This window comes from Oncorhynchus gorbuscha, linkage group LG09 (assembly GCF_021184085.1).
Source record: "Oncorhynchus gorbuscha isolate QuinsamMale2020 ecotype Even-year linkage group LG09, OgorEven_v1.0, whole genome shotgun sequence".
Lineage (NCBI taxonomy): Eukaryota > Metazoa > Chordata > Actinopteri > Salmoniformes > Salmonidae > Oncorhynchus > Oncorhynchus gorbuscha.
In genome coordinates, this window is record NC_060181.1 from 17,699,031 (window position 1) to 17,713,523 (window position 14,493).

General features: G+C 43.7%; 1 protein-coding gene across 2 annotated transcripts in view; it reads right to left on the reverse strand.

The window, feature by feature from the left end:
• The window catches only part of LOC124043219 (TBC1 domain family member 5-like), a 46,316-nt gene extending 43,054 nt beyond the window's left edge, over positions 1–3,262 (reverse strand). The window contains exon 1 of one of the 2 annotated variants that reach the window (XM_046361547.1): positions 3,164–3,262. The gene's annotated coding sequence lies outside the window, so the exon portion shown is untranslated. The remainder of the gene's footprint in view (positions 1–3,163) is intronic. The other variant, XM_046361548.1, reaches the window with a different exon arrangement.
• Between the last annotated feature and the right edge of the window lie 11,231 nt (positions 3,263–14,493).

The window sequence follows — 14,493 nt, forward strand, 5'->3', positions numbered from 1 at the left end:
TTCACTCTGTTCAGTACATGGCCTTTACATGTGTATCCTTAAAGAGATGGGTGGAGCTAAGGCTTAAGAGGGTGTTGACAATGCTGAATGGATGTAGACAAATAAGAGCTCTCCAGTATGTGTACCAAAAAATATTCAAGGGCCATTTTCTCAAAAGTGGGGTTACAAGTTTATCAACTTTCAATGTAGAATTACTTTCCCATTGTTCCTCAACTGCAGTGGATGATATACCATTTTGTTGCTTTGAGTCTCCACTTTACACCAAAGTAAAACTTTTTTTTAAACATTTCAAATTTTGCTACATAGGATCAAATCCAGGTGGTGGATCACCTAGTACTCCCCACACAGCAAACATACTCTACTTCAACTGTAAGCCTTTCTGGATGTAAGCCTAGCTGGCCCTAACTATATATGCCACCTGCTGACACAGACTCATCACCTGCTGTTCTGTTGACAGCACTAGTCTGTCTACCTACCAACAATATAAGCTACTGTGATGTCATCCTACAGGGAAAGACAGGATGTTTATGATCCTCCTCATAATAAACTCAGAGAGATACCCACTAATTATCAAAATCCAGAAAAGAGATATTACATTCTACAACCACCTAAAAGGAAGTGATTCCCAAACCTTCCATAACAAAGCCATCACCTACAGAGAGATGAACCTGGAGAAGAAGCCCCTAAGCATGCTGGTCCTGGGGCTCTGTTCACAAACCATGAAAAAACAAAAAGATAATTACTTGACACATTGGAAATATATATATATATTTTTTTAAACAGAGTAAACTAGAATGCTACTTGGCCCTAAACAGAGAGGACTGACCCAAACTTAAGGAAAGCTTTGACTATGTTCAGACTCAGTGAGCATAGCCTTGCTATTGAGAAAGGCCACCATAGGCAGACCTGGCCCACAAGAGAAGAGCTCTTAAGAGAAGGCAGGCTATGTGCACACTGCCCACAAAATGAGATGGAAACTGAGCTGCACTTCCAAACCTCCTGCCAAATGTATGACCATAGACACACAGTTCCCTAAGATTACACAGACCCACAAAGAATTTAAAAACAAACCTGATTTTGATAAACTCATATCTACTGAGTGAAATTCCAGTGTGCCATCACAGCAGCAAGATTTGTGACCTGTTGCCACAAGAAAAGGGCAACCAGTAAAGAACAAACGGCATTGTAAATACAACCCATATTGATGATTATTTATTTTCCCTTTTGTACTTTAACTATTTGTACATGATTACAACACTGCACACACACACATTTCTTTATTCTTTTGGAACTTTGTGAGTAATGTTTACTATTCATGTTTTAAATTGTTTATTATCGAATTCACTTGCTTTGGCAATGTTAACTATGTTTTCCCATGCCAATATAGCTCCTTGAATTGGAGCGAGAGGAGCTGCTCTAATCAGAGCTGACAGGAAGAGTTAGGACTAGAGACCTGGTGCAATAAACTCCATGCTAGGTGAAAAAAATAGAAAATGAAGAGAAAAAGAGAGTACCCCTGTTAAACAAACTCACATGCCTAAACTTCAGCACACAGTTACCTCCATATTACTGCTGTACAGGGCTCTAGTCCCATGGTCTACAGGAGCTCCCAGACCAACACACAGGCTAATGATAGATCTCAAATGGCACCCTATTCCCTATATAGTGCACTACTTGCCCCCAGGGCCCAAAGGAACTAGTGCACTATGTAGGGAATAGGGTGCCATTGGGGATGCAGCCTATAGGCTACCACAGATCCTGAGCAGGCCAGGGTGCAGACCGGGATCCTGAAATGTTCTGTCTCTCAGTGTTTGAGACATGAAACACCCCCCCCACACACACACACACACACACACACACACACACACACACACACACACACACACACACACACAAAGAACAAAGTATGAAGACAATCATAGGCAAGAATCATCCTACTGCCCCTAGCCTAGCACAGTTTGGTACATGTCCATAACTAATCAGCTTCAACCATGAGTCTGGTTCCTTTTAAGGTTTCTTTCTATCCACTACCTAGGGATTTGTTTTCCCTACAGCTGTCATCTCAGCGAGGTCTATAGAGCAGGGGTGCAAAATACACTATTATTATTTATTTTTTTAGATACTTTCTTGCTACGCCCCTGCTATAGAGACTAAGTAGCATTTGCGCATGGGTGTCCTAGAAAGATCCAATGCAGGGCGGCCTGGACAACAACTAGCTAGATCTATAATCCGGAACTCCGGATTGTATAATGGGTGGAAATCTGTAAAGAAACAGTCTGAGCCTACATTTATCTCCAAACCGGCACCTATAACTCATCTTGGGTAGACTATCCGGATGGACAGACAAGGAGTTACGGATTAGATATGTCTTCAGTAACAGGTTAGACTGGCTGCTTCCCTGCAGTCGGCGTACCTCGCTCAGAGATCATAGGGTCGACGCTGACAGAAAGGTTCTTACTGGACAGACCTCTCCTGTCTGGCCTCCGAAACAGCTCTGGATACAACCTGACTCAACTGTCACTACACTATGCAAACGCCCTGCAATTACCTAATATAAATCAATGCCTTATACTGGGCCACAAGTGTTGTTGGCAACTATAACTTGGACATAATAAACAGGTAGGCTAGTGCATAGCTAACTAGCAAACAACAGGTTCAAAGTAGAGGCCAACTGAATGTCTCAAAATGCATCGACCGAATGTGAACACAGGATAAATAGACAGTTAACAAAATTATAGCTTTATAGCTTTAATAACAGAAAAGGTGAACAGACACATTTTCACCGCAATGTTAGTGTGTAATATTGGCATGACTTAGCAGCTAACGTTAGTTGTCCAACAACATGGTGGTAGACCAACAAACATGTCTTTAACTACGTAGCAACACCATGCATATTTACAACAGCAAGCAAATAATGTATTATGCCACTGCGTTGCTGATGGCTCGTAATATAATTTAATCGTTAAACTGTCTCGCTAGTTTTTTTTTTCTTCAGGCTAGCTGCAAGAGCATTGCACACAGGCCCAGCTGTACACTTCCGACATGCAGCTCGATAAAGACAAAACAAAATAGCAACTTCATGCAAACACAATAGTTACTTCCCAATAAAATATAAATAAAAAATAATTTCTATATTCTGTCGTTTACTGTGAGTGTGTTTTACCAGTTCTGCTCATGCGGGGTTCCCCATTCTGGTCTGTCTTCTGATTGTAAACAGTCGCGAAACAGGCGGATATGCTGGTGCACAGCTGATAGAACATGTGACCAGGGAGGTAATATCTTGAAATGATCAATCATAACAAAAACAGGATGGGTTGAGGACCCATATTAAAATAGTAACCTTGGGATATGTTTCATTTATATTACATACTTCTACATCAAAACATTATCATGCAACACATCACTATCCACTGTCATGTGATGAATGATGCGGATTAAACGTGTGTGATGATGGCCCACTTGCAAAGTGCATGTCTGTGAAGGATAAAAGAGAATCTACAATGGTGAAATGGTTAAACGGTACATTAAGCACACTTGCCCGTTGATTATTCCCAAACAGACTGAGGAACAATGCTTGCATTGTTTTAGGGTTTGCAGCATAATAAGAGACAGCCCCTGAAGAGCCCCATAGCCACTAGCCCTCTGTAAGTAGAGCAGACAACTATTGTGTCAGATTTGTGTGTGTGTGTGTGTGTGTGTGTGTGTGTGTGTGTGTGTGTGTGTGTGTGTGTGTGTGTGTGTGTGTGTGTGTGTGTGTGTGTGTGTGTGTGTGTGTGTGTGTGTGTGTGTGTGTGTGTGTGTGTGTGTGTGTGTGTGTGTGTGTGTGTGTGTGTGTGTGTGTGTGTGTGTGTGTGTGTGTGTGTGTGTAGGGTTGAATTCAAGAAATTTAAGCAGCCTATCAATCAATGTTTTTGAAACCAGTGGACAGCCGGTGAACAATGCACTCTTGGAACAGCTGCATTGTGTGGATTGAAGCCCATGGAATAAAAGTGGGGCTTTTATTTCTCAATCCAAATCATGCTGATACAAAGTAAATAAATACATCCATAGCCCTATTGACTCTTAAATAATATAACTTTATAAATGCCTCATGAGTTTAGTTCAACTGTCACACTCCATGAGAACCCAAAATATAGACTTGTTTTATTCCAATGTTTGTAAAGACTGTAAATGTAAACAAACACCCAATTGCCTCATAACATGGTTAAAACAATACTTCTGATATTGTGGAGGGTCAGTCCTTGCATCCATAGCTGTCTATAAATCTGAGAATGGGTACATTTCTCCAGGCCCATCCCTCCGCATTTTACCAAAACAGAGGCGGGGCGACCATTTAGTTATTATTTAATCTGTAGATTTGTCCTTTAAACAGCTGCATATTATCAAGATATCAAAATGTCACCAACAAAAAGTTAAACAACAGGCCTATCGCAAACGCAGCATATGGCATTCATTTTTCACATGTAAATAGCACTTTTCAGTAGTTCTCAAAGCAGGCCATTACATGAGCGCAGCATTTATTTTTCAACTCGAATCAAATGAGCCCAATCAGTCCTCCATGACAACAAAATCATAAACAACAGAGTAGGGCTGGCTAATAAGTCCTTAGTTTTGGGTTCATGCTCAGGTAAAACAATTTGGATAATGTATACTTCCATATTCCAAGTCCTGTTCTTGAAGATCAAGGGGTATAACATTTATTGGAATGACTGGAATTCTGATAGACTTTGTTTTTAATGTAAAGATATAATTTAACCATATTATTATATGTAGTAGAAAGTGATGGGTTAGAAGAAGCCTACATAACCAACCCATAAAGTAAAATTTAACATGCCAGCTATGCAAACTTTAACATTGATCTATCCTGCAATAGATGTCATTTAATTGGTAACATACATTTTTGTATTCTTCTAATGCCTCTTAAGGGGAAAGTAATCTAAAAGTAACTGAATGTAATCAGATTATGTTACTGAGTTTGGCTAATCAAAAAGTTACACTGATAAAAATGTTGGACGGGTAACTAGTAACTGTAATGGATTACATTTAGAAAGTAACCTACCCAACCCTGGGGGGGGGTATCTTTTTTCTCATTATACAGTATAAAAGTTACATTCCAAATGTTTCCAAAACTGTATCGCAAGTGAGGCGTATTTGCATTTAGACAGAGCGTCGGGATTGTAGTTCACGAGGGAGCCAGCTGTGATCAGTACCATCAACTGAGAACCCAAGGGAGGCCAGTTTATGGCAAACTTACCCCTGTCTGGAGAGCAACGAGAGTATGGCAAATTTACCCCTGTCTGGAGAGCAACGCGAGTATGGCAAATTTACCCCTGTCTGGAGAGCAACGCGAGTATGGCAAATTTACCCCTGTCTGGAGAGCAACGGAGTATGGCAAGACAGGTATGAAAGATGTTATAAAAAACATTCCATTATAGAGCAACTGAAGGCATTAAGGCATGAACAATTTCTCTGGTAGAAAATGGATCATGTGGCATCGATGTTAGCCAGACATTTATTCTAGTGTCAAAATTGACTACAAATTGTAAATATGATCATTTTGGTCATAATGTCAGTCTAGTTACACAATACCCCTATACTGACAAAGCAATAACAGTTTATTTTATTTTAATTTTTGCAAATTTATAAAAAATAAAATTGTAAATATTACATTTACATAAGTATTCAGACGCTTTACTCAGTACATTTTTGAAGCACCTTTGGCAGTGATTAAAGCCTTGAGACTTCTTGGGCATGACACTACAAGCTTGGCACACCTGTATTTGGGGACTTTCTCCCATTCTTCTTTGTAGATCCTCTCAAGCTCTGTCAGGTTGGATGGGGAGCATTGCTAGACAGCTATTTGAAGGTCTCTCCAGCGATGTTCGATCAGGGTAAAGTCCGGGTTCTGGCTGGGCCACACAAGGACATTCAGAGATGTGTCCCGAAGCCACTCCTGCATCGTCTTGGCTGTGTGCTTCGGGTCGTTGTCCTGTTGGAAAGTGAACCTTCATACAAGGCTGAGGTCATGACGGCTCTGGAGCAGGTTTTCATCAAGGATCTCTCTGTACTTCGTTCCGTTCATCTTTGCCTCAATCCTGACTAGTTTCCCAGTCCCTGCCGCTGAAAAGCATCCCCACAACATGATGCTGCCACCACCATGCTTCACCGTAGGGCTGGTGCAAGGTTTCCTCCAGACGTGATTCAAGTGATGCTTGGCATTTAGGCCAAAGAGTTCAATCATGGTTTCATCAGATCAGAGAATCTTGTTTCTCATAGTCTGAGAGTCTTCAGGTGTCTTTTGTAAACTCCTAACAGGCTGTCATGTGCCTTTTACTGAGGAGTGGCATCCGTCTGGCCCCTCCACCATAAAGGCCTGATTGGTGGAGTGCTGCAGAGATGGTTGTCCATCTGGAAGGTTCTCCCATCTCCACAGAGGAACTCTGGAGCTCTGCCAGACTGACCATCGTGTTCTTGGTCACCTCCCTGACCATGGCCCTTCTCCCCCAATTGCTCAGTTTGGCTGGGGGGCCAGCTCTAGGAAGAGTCTTGGTGGTTCCAAACTTCTTACATTCCATGATGGAGACCTTCAATGCTGCAGAAATGTTTTGATACCCTTCCCCAGGTCTGTGCCTCGACACAATCCTGTCTCGGAGCTCTATGGACAATTCCTTCAATCTCGTGGCTTGGTTTTTGCTCTGACATGCACTGTCAACTGTGGGACCTTCTCTAGACAGATCTGTGCCTTTCCAAATCATGTCTAATCAATTGAATTTACCACAGGTGGACTCCTATCAAGTTGTAGAAACATCTCAAGGATGATTCATGGAAACATCACCTGAGCTCAATTTCGAGTCTCATAGCAAAGGCTCTGAATAGTTTTGTAAATAAGGTATCTCTTTATATGTGATTCTATGCTAACATGCTGACCACACCTCTCACGTTGCGTGTGTGTGTGCAAACGTTGCAAAATAAATGTACACATACATGTTATTCAATCATTGCACCTACTCTGCTCGCACGCATCAATGACCATTTGCGTAACCAGGCGCTAAAATATAACTTGGTTCTATTTATGACACTTGACGGGCTCCAAGTCCCGTCTCTCCGATGTCCTCATTGGTTTTTAGGAGCATATACCCACATGGGTGATTGCAACATGAACTGAGGTCCATACTCCAGTCCAGTTGGTAGAGGTTATACACCTTAAAGTTGGTTGCCAAGCACCATATAAAGTCCAAAGAAAAAGATGAAGCCTGAAGGAGGAGAGATTACTGGAAATGAACTTGGTTTACCCTTTTATCTGTGGATTAATTGTCGGAGGAGAGGACCTTGTGCATTTAAGTTAAAATAACAACCCAATGTTTATATCCTAGGACAAATTAGCTAGCAACAGCAAGCTAGCTAGCTAAATTTCCATAAATATTTAATGCTTTTCAGCCTGTCCCCAAATGAATATAGTTGGTTCAGAGTTTATTTTGATATTTCAACCTGCGTGTCCTGATCGCATCTATTGTGGGTGGACAAAATCAACATGCGAACGGTCTGATCGGCATGTAAGAGACATGTAAGGTTTTTGGTGAGCAACTGAGACACTGATAGAGAAACTGACACTGATTATCAAGAGCGGTTCTCAGACAAATCTAACTCATTAGTTCTGATTAAGATATGCTTAATGAGATAATTAGAGACAATTGATGATAATAGGAACAGAAGTCAATATGAAAATAAATGTAACGCACAAAGTTCGGTGGAAGTTTATACATTTATCATTTTGAAAAACTTGAGGGAGTGTGTATGTGTGTGTGAGAGAGAGAGAAACCATTCATATGGGGATTTATTTTTAAGATTGCTTTTGACAAGTGTTGATGATACTTCAATGCTGATGGTGCTTCATACTTCTCAGAGTTGACTGCTTGGTGACAGCCATGAAAGTTATCACAGCCATGAAGGTCATCACAGTAAAAGGCAATGAGTCTCCAGTCCATTAAGAACCTCAGTAATGTCTGATGGGAGAGAGTAAGGGGGGAGGGTCATTAACCTGTCCTGCATTAAGAGTACTACAGGAGGATGTTGATATGGGAGGGGGAGATGGGGCAGCGTAACGAAACAACAATGTCTAATCATCATCATCATCATTACCATCGTAATAATAATCAGGAGCGCTGCATTTTCAGAAACGCCATTAACGTTATTATCGCAAATATTACCGATGACGAGGATTCCACAGGCCCTGATTGGCCCCGGTAGAGATGTCGTCATGGTAACAGATGACAGAATGCCGCAAATCTTTATTGAATTATGCTAAAAGACATTCAGAGCAAATGGGGCTTGAACGATTCACTATCTGGTAAAGAATAGCAATGGGCAACATCATGGAGCAGAAGAACATAGAGAGAGAGAGAGACATAATGAAAGAGAGACAGAGATAGACAGTGGCAGACAGAGATAGACAGTGGCAGACAGAGATAGACAGTGGCAGACAGAAAACTGAGAGGCACTAACCTATGTCCTACAAGACACAGATTCACTCAGGCAGAAAGCACCAACATTTTACAAGGTGACAGACTATAACTAAATAAAGCTGATAAACTGTGCATTCAATCTATTTAAAGTTTTAGGCCTACAATTAAACACCAGTATCTATTAATGCTCTGTCTGAGACTTACAGATAGTTTGAGCATTGAAGTAGTTGAACATAGTGCATGATGGAAAACGTGTTAATCTGACAACAACATCAACTCAGCCAGTAGCAATCTGTTTGATCCCCAACTGGTTTTTTGTTGTTGTTTTTCGTTGCCTGTCTTGCATGTTAGTTTGCCATTAATACGATGCCCCTTGAATTTGTACACATTTTGTTACATTACAGCCTTACTATAAAATGGATTAAATAAATAAACTCCTCACTAATCTACACACAATACCCCATAATGACAAAGTGAAAACCGTTTGGGTCTGCTGAAAAGCATTCAGACCCTTTGTTATGAGACTCGAAATTGAGCTCAGGTGCATCCTTTTTCCAGTGATCATCCTTGAGCTGCTTACACAACTTTATTGGAGTCCACCTGTGGTAAATTCAATTGATTGTACATGATTTGTAAAGGCACAAGAGCCGTTTGTCGGGAGCTTCATGAAATGGGGTTCCATGGCCGAGCAGCCGCACACAAGCCTAAGATCTCCACACGCAACGCCATGCAAGACAAAGATCAATACACAAGCCTAAGATCACCAAAGCTCGCCACCATTGGACTCTGGAGTAATGGAAAGGCGTTCTCTGGAGTGATGAATCACGCTTCACCATGTGGCAGTTTGACTGACTAATCTGGGTTTGGCAGATGCCAGGAGAAAGCTACCTGCTCCAGTGCATAGTGCCAACTGTGTAGTTTGGTGGAGGAGGAATAATGGTTTGGGCTAGACCCCTTAGTTCCAGTGAAGGAAAATCTTAACGCTACAATGACATTCTAGACAATTCTGTGCATGACAATGCCCCCGTGAACAAAACGAGGTCCATACAGAAATTATTTGTTGAGATCGGTGTGGAAGAACTTGACTGCCTGCACAGAGCCCTGACCTCAGCCTCATTGGATACCGTTGGGATAAATTGGAACGCCGACTAGAATTCAGGCTTAATCGCCTAACATTAGTGTCCGACCTCAATGCTCTTTTGGCTGAATGAAAGCATTGCCCCACAGCAATGTTCCAACATCTACTGGAAAGCCTTCTCAGAAGAGTGGAGGATGTTATAGCAGCAAAGGGGGGACCAACTTCATATTAATGCCCATGATTTTGGAATGAGATATTCGACAAGCAGGTGTCCACATACTTTTGGTCATGTAGTGCATCACTAAACTAAACTATGACCTCCGCCCTAGGGTAGTTGCGCAAAGCGAGTTTTGTCCCTCTCCTTCCGAGCATTAGAAGTGTGTGTCTGAACGAGATGATCTAAAACCCAACCTATATTTCCTCACTGATTCTGTATCATGCCAGTGTAATACGAGAATGGGAGGGTAGGGTTGTTGCCAAAAAATGTGTTAGTCCATCATCAGATTGATAAACCACAAAGTTGAGGTTGTGGAGACATCACCAATCTATGAAAAACACTGCACCACTGCTCCTTAATGATGTTGGACACCATTAGTCTAACTCTATCCCTACAACCCTGCTGCACCACTGCTCATGTCACACCCTGTTTCACCTGTCCTCTTGTCTCCACCCCCTCCAGGTGTCGGTTGTTTTCCCCAGTGTATTTATCCCTGTGTTTCCTGTTTCTTTGTTCGTCTTGCATGTTCCAAGTCAACCAGCGGTTTTCCCGTTCACCTGCTTTTTGCTATTCTCCCTTTTCCTAGTCCTCCCAGTTTTGACCCATGCCTGTTTCTGGACTCTGTACCCGCCTGCCTGACCATTCTGCTTGCCTTGACCACGAGCCTGTCTGCCACTCTGTACCTCCTGGACTCTGATCTGGTTTTGACCTTTTGCCTGTCCACAACTATTCTCTTGCCTACTCCTTTTGGATTGTTAAACATTGTAAGACTCCAACCATCTGCCTCCTGTGTCTGCATCTGGGTCTCGCCTTGTGCATTGATACTCATGAGTGATGTTGGACACCATTCCTCTAACCTTACAGCCATGCTGCACCACTGCACTACCATAGGTGCTATCTAGAGCCTAAAATGATTCTTCAGCTGTCCCCATTGAAGAACCCTTTTTGGTTCCAGGTATAACCCTTTTGGGTTCCATGTAGGACCCTTTCCACAAAGAGTTCTATGTGGAACCACAAAAGGTTCTCCCTGGAATCCAAAAGGTTTCTCCTATGGGGACAGCCAAAGAACCCTCGTGGAACTCTTTTTTCTAAGAGTACATTACTCATGCTCCATCAACTATTGTTTGATTGAAATGTTGGCTAGTTGCACTCAATGATATCAAAGGTAACATTATTGTTCTTTGAACTGGTCAGAGTAAAAAAACAGTGTGTGTGTTAATAGTGTATATCAGAGTGTCTCCTTTGTGCTCCAAAGTGAGCTTTTAACGTCCTCAACAGAACGATCGAGAATAATAAGACGTTATTAGATATATATGAAGTAAGCTATATGCTAATGTATGACTAATGAAAGTCATTTGATCTATTAACTGTAATTTGGCCGTGTTCTACTTCTCGCTCTTCTACAGCAGAGTTTATAGAAAGAAATTAGAGGCAGTTTGTCTCACACATTAGTCTTTCTGTGCACAACACATAACATAAACCCTGAATTAATATATGAGAAATTATCTTTGAAAATTATGATTTACTCTCGGGAGAGAAAGGTTTATTAAAATACGCAAAAAATAATCTAAAGAGAGAAAATGTGCAGTTGATTAAAGAGTCCTCGCCTTGAACAACATTAAAGAATAATTAAGATGATTTCACTTCATAGGCCTATGCAGTGGCAGTTATTGTGTGGAGGTGTTTTTAAAAAGTCAAATTGCTTCTCTGAAGGACTTAATCTCGTATGAATGGTGTTTAAATATATCATGTGATATGATTTATTTGAAAAAAATTATTAATACCCCCGAACAACCAGTCTGGCTGGAGAGGAGAGCGCAGTCAGTCAGTCTGTCAGACAAGCCAGGAAATTTTCATCAGGGCCCATTGATTTGTCAGACGTTTTCAGATCCTCCATAGTAGCCGTTCCTCCGTAGGTAGCTGCTCCTCCATAGTAGCCGTTCCTCCGTAGGTAGCTGATCCTCCATAGTAGCCGTTCCTCAGTAGGTAGCTGATCCTCCGTAGGTAGCTGATCCTCCATAGTAGCCGTTCCTCCGTAGGTAGCTGATCCTCCATAGTAGCCGATCCTCCATAGTAGCTGATCCTCCATAGTAGCTGTTCCTCCGTAGGTAGCTGATCCTCCATAGTAGCCGTTCCTCCGTAGGTAGCTGATCCTCCATAGTAACCGTTCCTCCGTAGGTAGCTGATCCTCCATAGTAGCCGATCCTCCGTAGGTAGCTGACCCTCCATAGTAGCCATTCCTCCATAGTAGCCGTTCCTCCGTAGGTAGCCGATCCTCCATAGTAGCCGTTCCTCCGTAGGTAGCTGATCCTCCATAATAGCCGATCCTCCGTAGGTAGCTGATCCTCCATAGTAGCCGTTCCTCCGTAGGTAGCTGATCCTCCATAGTAGCCGTTCCTCCGTAGGTAGCTGATCCTCCATAGTAGCCGTTCCTCCGTAGGTAGCTGATCCTCCATAGTAGCCGTTCCTCCGTAGGTAGCTGATCCTCCATAGTAGCCGTTCCTCCGTAGGTAGCTGATCCTCCATAGTAGCCGTTCCTCCGTAGGTAGCTGATCCTCCATAGTAGCCGTTCCTCCGTAGGTAGCTGATCCTCCATAGTAGCCGTTCCTCCGTAGGTAGCTGATCCTCCATAGTAGCCGTTCCTCCGTAGGTAGCTGATCCTCCATAGTAGCCGTACCTCCGTAGGTAGCTGATCCTCCATAGTAGCCGCTCCTCCGTAGGTAGCGGATCCTCCATAGTAGCCGTTCCTCCGTAGGTAGCTGATCTTCCATAGTAGCCGTTCCTCCGTAAGTAGCTGATCCTCCATAGTAGCCGTTCCTCCGTAGGTAGCTGATCTTCCATAGTAGCCGTTCCTCCGTAAGTAGCTGATCCTCCATAGTAGCCGTTCCTCCGTAGGTAGCTGATCCTCCATAGTAGCCGTTCCTCCGTAGGTAGCTGATCCTCCATAGTAGCTGATCCTCCATAGTAGCTGATCCTCCATAGTAGCTGATCCTCCATAGTAGCCGTTCCTCCGTAGGTAGCTGATCCTCCATAGTAGCCGTTCCTCCGTAGGTAGCTGATCCTCCATAGTAGCCGTTCCTCCGTAGGTAGCTGATCCTCCATAGCAGCCGTTCCTCCGTAGGTAGCTGATCCTCCGTAGTAGCCGTTCCTCCGTAGGTAGCTGATCCTCCGTAGTAGCCGTTCCTCCGTAGGTAGCTGATCCTCCGTAGTAGCCGTTCCTCCGTAGGTAGCTGATCCTCCGTAGTAGCCGTTCCTCCGTAAGTAGCTGATCCTCCATAGTAGCCGTTCCTCCGTAGGTAGCTGATCTTCCATAGTAGCCGTTCCTCCGTAGGTAGCTGATCCTCCGTAGTAGCCGTTCCTCCGTAAGTAGCTGATCCTCCATAGTAGCCGTTCCTCCGTAGGTAGCTGATCCTCCATAGTAGCCGTTCCTCCGTAGGTAGCTGATCCTCCATAGTAGCCGTTCCTCCGTAGGTAGCTGATCCTCCATAGTAGCCGTTCCTCCGTAGGTAGCTGATCCTCCATAGTAGCTGATCCTCCATAGTAGCTGATCCTCCATAGTAGCCCGTTCCTCCGTAGGTAGCTGATCCTCCATAGTAGCCGTTCCTCCGTAGGTAGCTGATCCTCCGTAGGTAGCTGATCCTCCGTAGGTAGCTGATCCTCCGTGGTAGCCGATCCTCCGTAGGTAGCCGATCCTCTGTAGTAGCCGTTCCTCCGTAGGTAGCTGATCCTCCGTAGTAGCCGTTCCTCCGTAGGTAGCTGATCCTCCGTAGTAGCCGTTCCTCCGTAGGTAGCTGATCCTCCGTAGTAGCCGTTCCTCCGTAGGTAGCTGAGCCTCCATAGTAGCCGTTCCTCCGTAGGTAGCTGATCCTCCATAGTAGCCGTTCCTCCGTAGGTAGCTGATCCTCCATAGTAGCTGATCCTCCATAGTAGCTGATCCTCCATAGTAGCTGATCCTCCATAGTAGCCCGTTCCTCCGTAGGTAGCTGATCCTCCATAGTAGCCGTTCCTCCGTAGGTAGCTGATCCTCCGTAGGTAGCTGATCCTCCGTAGTAGCCGTTCCTCCGTAGGTAGCTGATCCTCCGTAGTAGCCGTTCCTCCGTAGGTAGCTGATCCTCCGTAGTAGCCGTTCCTCCGTAGGTAGCTGATCCTCCGTAGTAGCCGTTCCTCCGTAGGTAACTGATCCTCCGTAGTAGCCGTTCCTCCGTAGGTAGCTGATCCTCCGTAGTAGCCGTTCCTCCGTAGGTAGCTGATCCTCCGTAGTAGCCGTTCCTCCGTAGGTAGCTGATCCTCCGTAGTAGCCGTTCCTCCGTAGGTAGCTGATCCTCCGTAGTAGCTGATCCTCCATAGTAGCTGATCCTCCATAGTAGCTGATCCTCCGTAGGTAGCTGATCCTCCATATTAGCCATTCCTCCGTAGGTAGCTGATCCTCCATAGTTGCCTCATCCGCCAGAGCCCGTAGTCCCCAATTAAGGTGCCACCAACCTCCTGTGCTATACATCATAAGAGCAATAGCCAACAACGCATTTCCCCATGCTACATTGGGAAATTACAAGATTGACTTAAAATCAAAACAACAGCAACTCAGTTAATGTCATTGATTATACACAGTTGAAGTCAGAAGTTTACATACACTTAGGTTGGAGTCATTAACCTGTTGATCCTACCCCCTACTTTTTCGAACATTCTGTTAAAAATCGCGCAACATTTCAGCGCCCTGCTACTCATGCCAGGAATAT